Genomic DNA, 13,611 nt, shown 5'->3' with positions numbered 1-13,611 from the left:
AACAGGGACGAGTGAGACAAGGACAGAGTGAGACAGGGACAGAGAGAGACAGGAACAGAGTGAGACAAGGACAGAGAGAGACAGAAGCAGAGAGAGACAGGAACTGAGAGAAAAACAGGGATAGAGAGACAGGGACAGAGTGAGACAGGGACAGTGAGACAGGGACAGAGAGACAGGAACAGAGTGAGAAGGGACAGAGAGAGACAGGGACAGAGTGTGACAGGGACAGAGTGTGACAGGGAAAGAGTGGGACAGGGACAGAGTGAGACAGGGACAGAGTGAGACAAGGAGAGTGAGACAGGGACAGACAGGCAGGGACAGAGTGTGACAGGGACAGAGTGTGACAAGGACAGAATGAGACGGGGTAGAGTGAGACAGGGACAGAGAGACTGGGACAGAATGAGACAGGGGCAGCGAGAGACAGGGACAGAGTGAGACAAGGAGAGTGAGACAGGGACAGAGTGTCACAGGGACAGAGTGAGACAAGGACAGAGAGAGACAAGGACAGAGTGAGACAAGGAACTGAGAGAGACAGGGACAGAGTGAGACAGGGGCAGAGAGTGTCAGGGACAGAGAGAGACAGGGACAGAGTGAGACAAGGACAGAGTGAGACAGGGACAGAGAGAGACAGGAACAGAGAGAGACAAGGACAGAGAGAGACAGGGACAGAGAGAAACAGGGACGAGTGAGACAAGGACAGAGTGAGACAGGGACAGAGAGAGACAGGAACAGAGTGAGACAAGGACAGAGAGAGACAGAAGCAGAGAGAGACAGGAACTGAGAGAAAAACAGGGATAGAGAGACAGGGACAGAGTGTGACAGGGACAGTGAGACAGGGACAGAGAGAGACAGGAACAGAGTGAGAAGGGACAGAGAGAGACAGGGACAGAGTGAGACAAGGAGAGTGAGACAGGGACAGACAGACAGGGACAGAGTGTGACAGGGAAAGAGTGGGACAGGGACAGAGTGAGATAGGGACAGAGTGAGACAAGGAGAGTGAGACAGGGACAGAGTGTCACAGGGACAGAGTGAGACAAGGACAGAGAGAGATAAGGACAGAGAGAGACAGGGACAGAGTGAGACAGGGACAGAGTGAGACAGGGACAGAGTGTCACAGGGACAGAGTGAGACAAGGACAGAGAGAGACAGGGGCAGAGAGAGACAGGGACAGAGAGTGTCAGGGACAGAGTGAGACAAGGAGAGTGAGACAGGGACAGAGTGTCACAGGGACAAGAGTGAGACAAGGACAGAGAGAGACAAGGACAGAGAGAGACAGGGACAGAGTGTGACAGGGACAGAGTGAGACAGGGACAGTGTGAGACAGGGACAGAGACACAGGGACAGAGAGAGACAGGGACAGAGTGAGACAAGGACAGAGAGAGACAGGGGCAGAGAGAGACAGGGACAGAGTGTGACAGAGACAGAGTGAGACAAGTACAGAGTGAGACAGGGGCAGAGAGAGACAGGGGCAGAGAGAGACAGGGACAGAGTGAGACAAGGAGAGTGAGACAAGGACAGAGAGACAGGGACAGAGTGTGACAGGGACAGAGTGAGACAAGGACAGAGTGAGACAGGAGCAGAGTGAGACAGGGACAGAGAGAGACAGGGACAGAGGGGGACAAGGACAGAGAGAGACGGGGCAGAGAGAGACAGGGGCAGAGTCAAACTGGGACAGAGAGAGACAGGGACAGAGAGAGTCAGGGACAGAGTGAGACAAGGAGAGTGAGACAAGGACAGAGAGACAGGGACAGAGTGTGACAGGTACCGAGAGAGAGAGACAGGAATGGGGAGGGACAGGGACAGAGTGTGACAGGGACAGAGTGAGACAGTGACAGAGAGAGACGGGGACAGGGAGAGACAGGGGCAGAGAGAGACAGGGACAGAGAGAGACAGGGACAGAGTGAGACAGGGACAGAGAGAGACAGGGACAGGGAGAGACAGGGACAGAGAGACAGGGACAGGGAGAGACAGGAACAGAGTGAGACAGGGACAGAGAGAGACAGGGGCAGAGAGAGACAGGGGCAGAGAGAGACAGGGACAGGGAGAGACAGAGTCAGAGAGTGACAGGGACAGAGAGAGAGACAGGGACAGAGACAGACAGGGACAGAGTGAGACAGGGACAGAGAGAGACAGGGACAGTGAAAGACAGAGACAGAGAGAGACAGAGTCAAACAGGGACAGAGAGAGACAGGGACCGAGAGACAGGGACAGAGTCAAACAGGGACAGAGAGAGACAGGGACCGAGAGACAGGGACAGAGAGAGACAGGGACAGAGAGAGACAGGGACACCGAGAGACAGGGACACCGAGAGACAGTGACAGAGTGAGACAGGGACAGAGATAGACAGGGGCAGAGAGAGGTAGGGACAGAGTGAGACAGGGACAGAGAGAGAGGCAGGAATAGGGAGGGACTGGGACAGAGTGACACAGGGACAGAGAGATAGGGACAGAGTGATACAGGGACAGAGAGAGAGGCAGGAATGGGGAGGGACAGGGACAGAGAGAGACAGGGACAGAGTGAGACAGGGACAGAGAGAGACAGGGACAGAGAGAGACAGGGGCAGAGAGAGACAGGGACAGAGAGAGACAGGGACAGAGAGAGACAGGGGCAGAGAGACAGGGACAGAGTGAGACAGGGACAGATAGAGACAGGGGCAGAGAGAGACAGGGACAGATAGAGACAGGGGCAGAGAGAGACCATGACAGAGTGGGACAGGGACAGAGAGAGAGACCATGACAGAGTGGGACAGGAACAAAGAGAGACAGGGACAGAGAGAGGCCGTGACAGAGTGAAACAGGGACAGATAGAGACAGGGACAGAGAGAGACAGGGACAGAGAGAGACATGGACAGAGAGAGACAGGGACAGAGAGAGACAGGAACAGAGAGAGACAAGGACAGAGAGAGACAGGGACAGAGAGAGACAGGAATGGGGAGGGACAGGGACAGAGTGAGACAATGATGGGGAGAAATAGGGATAGAGAGGGACAGGGCAGAGAGAAATAAGGATAGAGAAAGATAGGAATAGAGGGAGAGGAATGGGGATGGAGAGAGGAAAGGGGAAATAGGGACACAGAGATTGAGACACTGAAGAACAGGAACAGAGAGTCCGAGGGATGGATGGATACAAGGGTGGAAAGATAGACAAGGGTAGAGAGAGAGGAATGAAGTGAGATATAGGGTTAGAGACTGCTACTGAAAGGTGAGGTGCCGGATGGATTCCTGCCTGCAGATAGATTCTCTAATGCTGTCATTTTTTCACTCTGGTGTAGGACAACTGCAGAAGCTGACCAATCATGAGTAAATCGATCAACTTGAACATATGACACCAGCCAATTATGTGGAAGATTGGATTCGAGGGTTCACATCACTTCCAGTGTTGGCTCAGTGGGAAGGAACTTCCTTCAAATCCAGTAGGTTGTGGGTTCAAGTCTTGGTCCAGATATCTGAGCACAAACTAAAGGCAGATGCTCTGAGGTGCTGCTTTTGGGTGAAATGATGAATGAGGAGCCTGCTTTTTCTTGAGGATTTAAAGAATCCCACTGTGACTGTTTTGAAGAAGAATAGGAGAATTCCCTCCAGTGTTCGAGTGAACAGTTATCCCTCAGACAAGATACATAATGTTTGTTTATTATTGATTATGGGATATTGTTGTGTTTAAATCAGTTGTACATTTCCTACATTGACTGCACTGCAAACACATTGCATTGGCTGTCAAACACTTGGGGATTTGTTGTTCCATTGTTAAAGCTGAGGGAGGTGAGTAGCTGGAGTGATCCAGTCACAGAGGTTGCGAATGTGGTTATGAGCCAGTTTAGGGGTTTCCATCTCGTGCAGGCTCCTCAGATTAATCAACTCTGTGTTATCCAAAGGGGCTGAGGTAGTCAGGCGTCCTTCATCCAAACATGGTCTGGTGACATCAGCATTCATTGGGATGGGTTTCAGATCAGAACGGAACTTTTGTATGAGGCTTCCCTGGCGGCATATCCTGCTCAAACTAATCATGAACAAGGAACAGCCTCTGAAGAGCAAGAGTATGGCAATCATTGAACTCTATCACAAGGATTAGCTTCAGGAGAAATTCCTCCTCACCTCAGTTCCAAAGGGTCATGCCTTCGGTCTGCAGCAGTGCCCTCGAGTCCTAGTCTCTCCTACTGATAGAAACATCTTCTCCACATCCTCTCTATCCAGGCCTCTCAGTATTCTGTAAGCTTCAATCAGATATCCCCTCATCCATCAAATGCAGACCCAGTGTCCTTAACCACTCCTCATGAGGGAGCAGATTAATAAGGGCAGAAATCAACGAACACTGAGTTTCATTTCTAAAAATATTACTGAAAATCAGAGAAGTTATGTTAAACTTAAATCTTCCTGAAACCATACTTGGAGTGCTAGAGAACAATTGTAGTCTCCATTTTCTAAAAAGGATACAGAGAAAAGATTGTCAAGGATGATTCCAGAGCTGTGAGATGATCAATATCAGGAAGGGATAACAGTCAGGGACTCTAAAATAAACAAAGAACTGCAGATACTGAACATGGGAACCAAAATAAATCAGAAAGTGCTGGAGAAACTCAGCAAGTCTAACTGCCTCTGTGGAGAGAGAAACCGAGTTCATGTTGTGTATCTACTGATCCTTTCTCAGAACGGTTCTGAAAAACAGTCACACTGGACTCAAAACATTAACTTTGTTTCTGTCTCCACAGATGCTGCCAGACCTGCTGAACTTCTCCAGCACTTTCTGTGTATTGTTTGTTTCAGACTGGGACTTCCTTGTCTAGAAACTAGTGAGGTGGCGGCCTGATAGAGATATTTCAAATTACGAAGGTATTTTTGAAATGGTACAGGTAAGGAAGATGGAAACATTCAAACTTCAGAGCCAAAACCAGAAATTGCTGGAAACAGTCAGCAGGTCTGGCAGCACCTGAGGAGAGAAATCAAAGTTAATGTTTCAGTGACCTTTCTTCAGAACTGATGGTAGCTAGGAAAACGTTGTGTTTTATACAGAAGTTAGGGTGGGGGGGGGGCAGAAGGAGTAAATGATGGGTGGAGATAGAGCCCAAAGAGAGGGAAGGACAGTAGGATTCACAAACGACTGGATAACAATCAGTCTGGGAGATTGACTGGATGCAAACGGAGACTATTGGTGGCTAACGTTGGGTGGTGTGTGTAATAGCAGAGCGTATCATAACGAGGCCTGGTGTGTGGGGGTTGGTTTAAGGCCATGGGAGAAGGTGCTTCAAGCCCTAAAATTATTGAATGTGATACTGAGTCTGGAAGGCAGCAGGGTTCCCAAGGGGAAAGTGAGGTGCTGTTCTTCCAGCTTGTGCTGAGCTTTGCTGGAGCACTGCAGCAAGCCGGAGACAGAGATGTTGGCCAGGGAACAGGGGGGTATGTTACCAACTGCCCTTTTCTCTCTTTGGGCTCTATCCACAACTATTGTTTACTCCTTACCCCTTCCCCTCATCCTACCTTCTGCACAAAAAAACAACTTTTTCCGAGCTACCGTCAGTTCTGAGGAAGGCTCACTGAACCCGAAACGTTAACTCTGATTTCTCTCCAAGGGTGCTGCTAGACCTGCTGAGCCTTTCCAGCATTTTCTAACTTTGTTTCTGATTTCCTGCATCTGCAGTTCTTTCAGTTTTTATTCAAAATTAAGAGCATCAGTATAAGACAGCCCCTCAGAAATCTGATGGGGATGTCAGGGAAACTTTTGTATCCAGATTGGTGAGAATGTTAACTGGCTCCCACAGAGAGAGTTTGAGGTAAATGATGTAGATACGTTTAAGGTGAAGCTGGATAAGCACACAAAGGGGAAAGGATAAAGTGGCTTTGCTGAACAAGGCCAGTTCGGAGGATAAACACAGATAAGGAGACAGGCTGAATGACCTGTTTCTGTACATTCTATGTAACACCGGTGCAACAACTTGGGGAAATGAAGTAATTGCTGTTTCAAAGTGTGACTTGGCAAAGAGCTAGCATCACAAAAGCTTTCGGAAATAGTACCACTAATTATGTTTCAGGCCTGAAGGACTGAGCTCTGATGCAGTGAGCTGCAGGTCCAATTAATCAAAGTAACAGCAGGAACAAAGCTGCTGGACCCTGCTGAATGAGCAAGACCTCCCTCCATCTGTCACAAACCGAGGGCAATGCAACAAACTCACAGCAGAGGAGGACACGGCAGGAGTTTAATTGTTTACTCAAATTAGTGGATCAGTGAGAAATAATCAGTGTCGCTACCTCAATCTGCTGCTAAAACTCTCAGCCACCCCCGCGATGCTGCCATTCTCAAATGCCCCAATGCTATCTCCCACTTACCACTTCCCTCTGTAAATATATCCAAACCTCTGCCCATGCCCTCACAAACACCACCCGCTGCTCCCCCATCTCTCCCGCCCCATTCACTGACTGCCTGCCCAGCAGCTCCTCCATTTTAAAGTTCTTGCTCTAGTGTTACTCTCCATTACCCCGAACCCACCCACCACGTTCCTGTAGCCCATCACAAATCTCCAGGATTTCTAAACCGCTGCTCCCCCAACCCCATCAATTCCAGCCTCTTGCACATCCCCGATTTTAATGGCTGCACCATTGACAGCAATGCTATCAGCTCTGTCATCCCTTCCCTAAACCTCTCAGGCTCTCCCTTTATCTTTAAGATATACTTTGAGCAAGCTTGGGACCATGTTATATTTATTACTGTTAGTGGGTTTTGAGAAGATTTGTAGCTCAGGTTGAGGTTCTGGATGTAAGTTTGCTCGCTGAGCTCGAAGGTTCATTTTCAAACGTTTCGTCACCATACTAGGTAACATCTTCAGTGAGCCTCCGGACAAAGCACTGTTGATGATTACTGCTTTATATGTTTGGGTTTCTTTGGGCTGGTGATGTCATTTCCTGTGGTGAAGTTATTTTCTATGGTGATGTCATTTCCTGTTCTTTTTCTCAGGGAATGGTAAATGGGATCCAAGTCAATGTGTTTGTTGATAGAGTTCCGGATGGAATGCCATGCTTCTAGGAATTCTTGTGCATGTCTCTGTTTGGTTTGTCCTCGGATGGATGTGTTGTCCCAGTCAAAGTGGTGTCCTTCCTTATCTGTACATAAGGATGCTAGTGAGAGAGGGTCATGTCGTTTTGTGACTAGTTGATGTTCATGTATCCTGGTGGTTAGTTTTCTGTCTGTTTGTCCGATGTAGTGTTTGTTACAGCTCTGGCCCGGGATTGTGTAAATGACATCAGTTTTGCTTGTTGTTGCAATTTAGTATTGCATTTTGAAGTTAATTGGTGCTTCCTGTTGCTCTGGAGAAGAACCGGAGGGCAGCTTGAAGATGTTGAAGGTGCGATACATGTGTACGTTTCTGTTGTTGTGCTGAACAGGACAACAGATTCTTTCTTGATCCCACTCCTAATACTGTACCAAGCTCACAGGATGTGACCCTCATTGGTCGGGCCAGCCTTTTCTGCCTGCCCCTAATTGCCCTGGAGAAAGTGGTGGTGATTTGCCTTCTTGAACTGTTGCAGGTCATATGATGTGCACCCATAGTGCTGTTTGGGAAGGGAGTTCCAGGATTTTATCCTGTAACACTGAAGGAACAACGACATATTTCTAAGCCGGAACCATATGAGACTCAGTGGTAGTGGTTTGTGTATCATTTGCTCTCTCCCTCTAAGTGGAAGTGCTCATGGGTTTGTACAGTGCTAATAAATTTTGGTGAATTTCTGCAGAACATCTTGTGTGTTGCTGTAGAAGGAAGTGAAATTGAAAGTGATGGATGGGGTGCTAATCAAATGGCCTTGTGCCTTATCGATGATGGACAGGCTTTGGGGATTCAGGAGTTGAAGGAATAACTGCAGGATTCCTCGCTGTTGAGCCTTTGTTGTAGCCAAAGTCTTATATGACTAGTCCAGTTCAATTCCTGGTCAATTGACAGTGGGGAATTCAGTGATAGCAATGCCATTGAATGTCAAGAGGTGGTGTTTAGTTGGATATGATCACTGCCTTGCATTTGTGTGGTACAAATGTTGGTTGAAAGTTGTCACCCCAGCCTAGATATTGACCAGGATTTTCTGCATTTGAACACTGACTGCTTCAGTACCTGAGGAGTCGTGAATGGTGCTGAACATTGTGTAATCATCAGCGAATATCCCCACTTCTGACCTTATGATGGAGGGAAGGTCATTGATGAAGCAGCTGAAGATGGTTGATCCGCGGACACTGCTCTGAGGGACTCCTGCAGAGATGTTCTGGAGCTGAGAGATGACTGACTTTCACAACCACAGCCCTCTTCCTACAGACTGGAAATGACTCCAACTATTAGAGAATGTTCTCCAATTTCATTGACTCCAGTTTTGTTAGGGCTCCTTGATGTCCCAATTGGTTGAATGTGGACTCAATGCCAAAGGCTGTCCCTCTCCCCTCCCCTCTGGAATTCAGCTCCTTTGTCCATGTTTGAACCAAGGCTGTAATGAGGTCAGGAGCTGAGTGGTCCTGGCGGAACCCAAACTGGTCATAATTGGGCGGGTAGTGACTGAGAAAGATTTGTCTATATGAAGATAAACTGAATAAAATCAGCCAATCCAAATGGTTGTCCTGTAGCAGGCCATTCTCTGTAATTATAAACTGTGATGACTGGTCTGGGACGAGAGTATTCAGATCGTTGAGGGGGTTCAGAGCAGTGGTTGCTTGATTTATATAATCATCATTGGGCGAATGATAAGATTCTTGGTAGTATAAATGAGCAGAGAGATCTTGGTGTCCATGTACGTAGATCCTTCAAAGTTGCCACCCAGGTTGATAGGGCTGTTAAGAAGGCATACAGTGTGTTAGCTTTTATTGGTAGAGGAATTGGAACCATGAGGTCATGATGCAGTTATACAAAACTCTGGTGCGGCCGCACATGGAGTATTGCGTACAGTTCTGGTCACCGCATTATAGGAAGGATGTGGAAGCTTTGGAAAGGGTTCGAGGCAATTTATTAGGATGTTGCCTGGTATGGAGGAAAGATCTTAGGAGGAAAGGTTGAGGGACTTGAGGCTGTTTACGTTAGAGAGAAGGAGGTTGGGGGTGACTTAATTGAGACATAAAACATAATCAGAGGGTTAGATAGGGTGGACAGGGAGAGCCTTTTCCCTCAGATGATGATGGCTAACACGAGGGGACATAGCTTTATATTGAGGGGTGATAAATATAGGACAGATGTCAGAGGTAGGTTCTTTACTCGGAGAGTAGTAGGGACATGGAATGCCCTGCCTGCAACAGTAGTAGACTCGCCAACTTTAAGGGCATTTAAATGGTCATTGGATAAATATATGGAAGATAATGGAACAGTATGGTTTAGATGGGCTTCAGATTGATTCCATGGGTCACGCAACATCGAGGGCCGAAAAGCTTGTACTGCGCTGTAATGTTCTATGTCCCTATCGCATTTCTGGTTAATTGTTGGAGTTTGGTGATCTGTCTGTGTCAGCTGTTCATTAATTACATGCTGAGCAATGATAATCCTGCACATTTACATTTGTTTGCTTTCATAATTGAAAGCAGTTAAATCAAAGGTAAAACTAACCCCAAACTGGAACTAAAGGAACCAGCATCTGGTTCTGACACCTCCAGAACACCAAGCTCCCTAACTCCTGTTCCACTCTTCAATATCCTTACAGCATCAGACTCTAGTCAGCCACTGTTGGTGTCAAGTTTTGTTTTAAGAGCAATTTGGAAATAAAATCCTGACAACCTCATCAATCAAATCATGAACGGAAAAGCCCAGGAACACACTTTCCCCTCCACTGGGACATTAATAAACAAAACAAAAGAGGTGGCGATTAATTTCAAGAATCTGTGCAACTGAGAGTCTTACACTGACGGTCAGTGTGACAGAGAGAGAGTGAGAGAGAGAGAGAGAGAGAGAGAGAGGGTGTTATAATGGAGAGTCTCACACTGACGGTCAGTGAGACAGAGAGAGAGTGTGAGAGAGAGAGAGAGAGAGAGTGAGAGTGAGAGTGAGAGAGAGAGAGAGAGAGTGTTATAATGGAGAGTCTCATACTGACGGTCAGTGTGACAGAGAGAGAGTGAGAGAGAGAGAGAGAGAGAGTGTTATAATGGAGAGTCTCATACTGACGGTCAGTGTGACAGAGAGAGAGTGAGAGAGAGAGAGTGTTACAACTGAGAGTCTCACTAATGTCCTTCAGGGAAGAAAATCTGCCATCCTTACCCAGTCTGGTCTACATGTGACTCCAGACCCACAGCAATGTGATTGACTCTCAACTGCTCTCTGAAATGGCCTGGCAAGGGACTCAGTTGTATCAATTGTTATGACGTCTCAAGAAAGAAATGAAACGGGTGGATCGCATTGCATCAACAAAAGACAATGACAGAAACAGCCTTGTCGACCCTGCAAAGTCCTCCTTCCTAACATCTAGGGGTTAGTGCCAAAATTGGGAGAGCTGTCTGACAGACTAGTCAAGCAGCAGCCTGGCACAATCATGCTCACATACCTTACTGATAATGTCCCAGACACCACCATCATATCTCTGGATATCTTCTGTCCCACCAGCAGGACAGACCCAGCAGAGGTGGTGAAGCAATGGGATACAGTCAGGAGGGAGTTGCCCTGAGAGACCTCATGATGTCTCATGGCTTCAGGGTTAAATATGACCAATGAAACCTCCTGCTGATTACCATGTGCCATCCATGTTGACCAACACTTGGAGGAAACACTGAGGGTCAAGGGCACAGAATGTACTCTGGGTGGGGGATTTCACTGTCCACCACCAACAGTACCTCGGCAGCAGTACTACTGATCGAGCTGGTTGGGTCCGAAAGGACATAGGTCATGAGGGAACCAACAAGAGGGAAAAACATACTTAACCTCACCCTCACCAATCTGTTGGCAGCAGATGTATCTATCCATGACAGTATCGGAAAGAGTGACCACCACACAGTCCCTGTGGAGACAAAGTCCCACCTTCACATTGAGAATACTCTCCATTGTGTTGTGTAGCACCATCATTATGTTAAATGGGACAGATATCAAACAGATCTAACAGCTCAAGACTGGGCATCCATGAGGTGCTGTGGGCCATAACAGCAGCCGAATCGCTGCACAAATATCCCCATCCTCAATGATGGAAATGTCAGTGCAAAAGATAAGGCTGAAATTTCACAGCAATCTTCAGCCAGAAGCACCAAGTGGATGATCCACCTTTGCCTCCTCCACTGATCCTCAGCCTCACAGACACCAGCCTTCAGCCAATTTGATTTACTCCAAGTGATATCAAGAAATGGTTGGAGACCCTTGATGCTGCAAATGCTATGGGCCCTGACAATATTCCAGCAATTGTACTGAAGAGTTGTGCTCCAGAACTTGCTGCTCCCCCAACCAAGGTCTTCCAGTACAACATTGGCATCTACCCGACAATGTGGACAATTGCCCAGGTATGTCCTGTGAATAAAAAGCAGGACAAATCCAATCTAGTCAATTACCACAACATTAGTCTATTCACGATCCTCAGTAAAATGTTGGAAGGGGTCATCGACAGTGCTATCAAGCAACACCTGCTCAGCAATAACCTGCACTGTGACGCCCCGTTGGGTTTTGCCAGGGTCACTCAGATCCTGATCTCATTCCAGCCTTGGTTCAAACATGAACAAAAGAGCTGAATTCCAGAGGGGAGGGGAGAGTGACAGCTTTTGACGTCAAGGCAGCATTTGATCAATGCCGTGACATTAAGAAGCCCAAGAAAAACTGGAACCAAAGGGTATTGAGGCAAACTCTCCACTGGTTGGAGTCATACCTGACACACATCGGAAGATGGCTGTGGTTGTGGAGGGTCAGTCATCTCAGCTCCAGGACATCTCTGCAGGAATTCCTCACAGTAGTGTCCTTGGCCCAACAATCTTCAACTGCTTCATCAATGACCTTCCCTCCATCGTAAGGTCAGAAGTGGGGATGCTCATTGATGCTCACGGATGATTGGACAATGTTCAGCACCATTCACAACTCCTCAGATACTGAAGCAGTCCATGTTCAAATGCAACAAATGTATAATATCCAGCCTTGGGATGCAAGCCACATAAATGCCAGGCTATGACCATCATCAATAAGAGACAACTTAACCACTGCCGCTTGATATTCAATGGTGTTACCATCACTGAATTCCCCACTATCAACATCCAAGGGATTATTATTGACCAGAAACTCAACTGGACTCTCCACAGAAACACAGTGACCACAAGAGCAGATCAGAGGCTAGAAATACTGCAGCGAGTAACTCACCACCTGACTCCCCAAAGCCTGTCTACCATCTACTAGGCATAAGTCAGGAGTGGGATGGAATTCTCCCCACTTCTCTGGATGGGTTCAGCTCCAACAACACTCAAGAAGCTTGATACCGTCCAGGGCAAAGCAGCTGCTTGATTGATACCATATCCACAAGCATCCACTCCCTCCACCAGCAGTGCTCAGTAGCAGCAATGTGTACTATCTACAAGGTTCACTGCAGAAATTTACCAAACACCTTCCAAACCCACAACCACTTCTATCTAGAAGGACAAGGGCAGCAGATACATGGGAACACCACCCCACCTTCAAGTTCCCCTCCAAGCCACTCACTATCCGGAAAAATATCACCATTCCTTCACTGTCACTGGGTCAAAATCCTGGAATTTCCACCCTGGGGCATTGTGGGTCTACCACCCACAGCGCATGGACTGCAACGGTTCAAAAAGGCAGCTCACCCCCACCTTCTCAAGGGTCAACTAGGGACAGGCAGTAAATGCTGGCCCAGCCAGTGATGCCCATGTCCCACAAATGAATTTTAAACATCTATCACACTGAGGATCAGTGTGACAGAGGGAGTGGGCTTTTCTTTTTGTGTGGCATCTTGCTCTGCTCAAAATGGCTGGCCCATTTCCTGTATCACAACAGTGATTACACTTGAAGATATTTTTTGCAAGCTATCCCAGCTCTATTATAATGTATTGTAGGGTGTAATATCCAGAATTTGGATTGGTGGTGCTGCAAGAGCACAGCAGTTCAGGCAGCATCCGAGGAGCAGCAAAATCGATGTTTCGGGCAAAAGCCCTTCATCAGGCTTTATCTAATATCCAGAAGACCTGCACTGGGCTGGGTTATCAACACATTATCCCTCCGTCCCCAGTGATTACACTGCCCTCCTCTCTGTCTCAGGCTGCACCTCAGTGTCTCCTTTGTCCCTGACTTCTGACCCCATAACCTCCTTCGTACATCCATGAACATATACATCCACCTCCATAATATTGCCTCTCCGTCTCACTTCCTCAGCTTATCCACTGCAGAAACCCTCACCCTTACATTCCTGACCTTAGAATGTGACTGTGGCCTCTCATCCTCCACACTCTGCAGATGTGGGCTCATCTGAAATTCTGTTTCCCATTTCCTCAAGCACACCAGCCCATTCACCAGTGTCCACTCCACCCCTACACCACTCACCCCCTGCCCCAGCCACAGCCCTGCTCACTAACCTACAGTCACTCCCCCACTCCAGCACTGCTTCCATTTTTAAATTCTTATTATTGTTTTTAACCCTTCATGGCCTCACCCCTCCCTGTCTCTGTTACCTCCTCCAGCCCCTACACTCCCTCC

This window comes from Chiloscyllium plagiosum, unplaced genomic scaffold (genome assembly GCF_037043375.1).
Source record: "Chiloscyllium plagiosum isolate Xiang-an unplaced genomic scaffold, Cpla_swu_hap1 HiC_scaffold_28, whole genome shotgun sequence".
NCBI lineage: Eukaryota > Metazoa > Chordata > Chondrichthyes > Orectolobiformes > Hemiscylliidae > Chiloscyllium > Chiloscyllium plagiosum.
Note: the sequence above shows the minus strand (reverse complement) of the source record.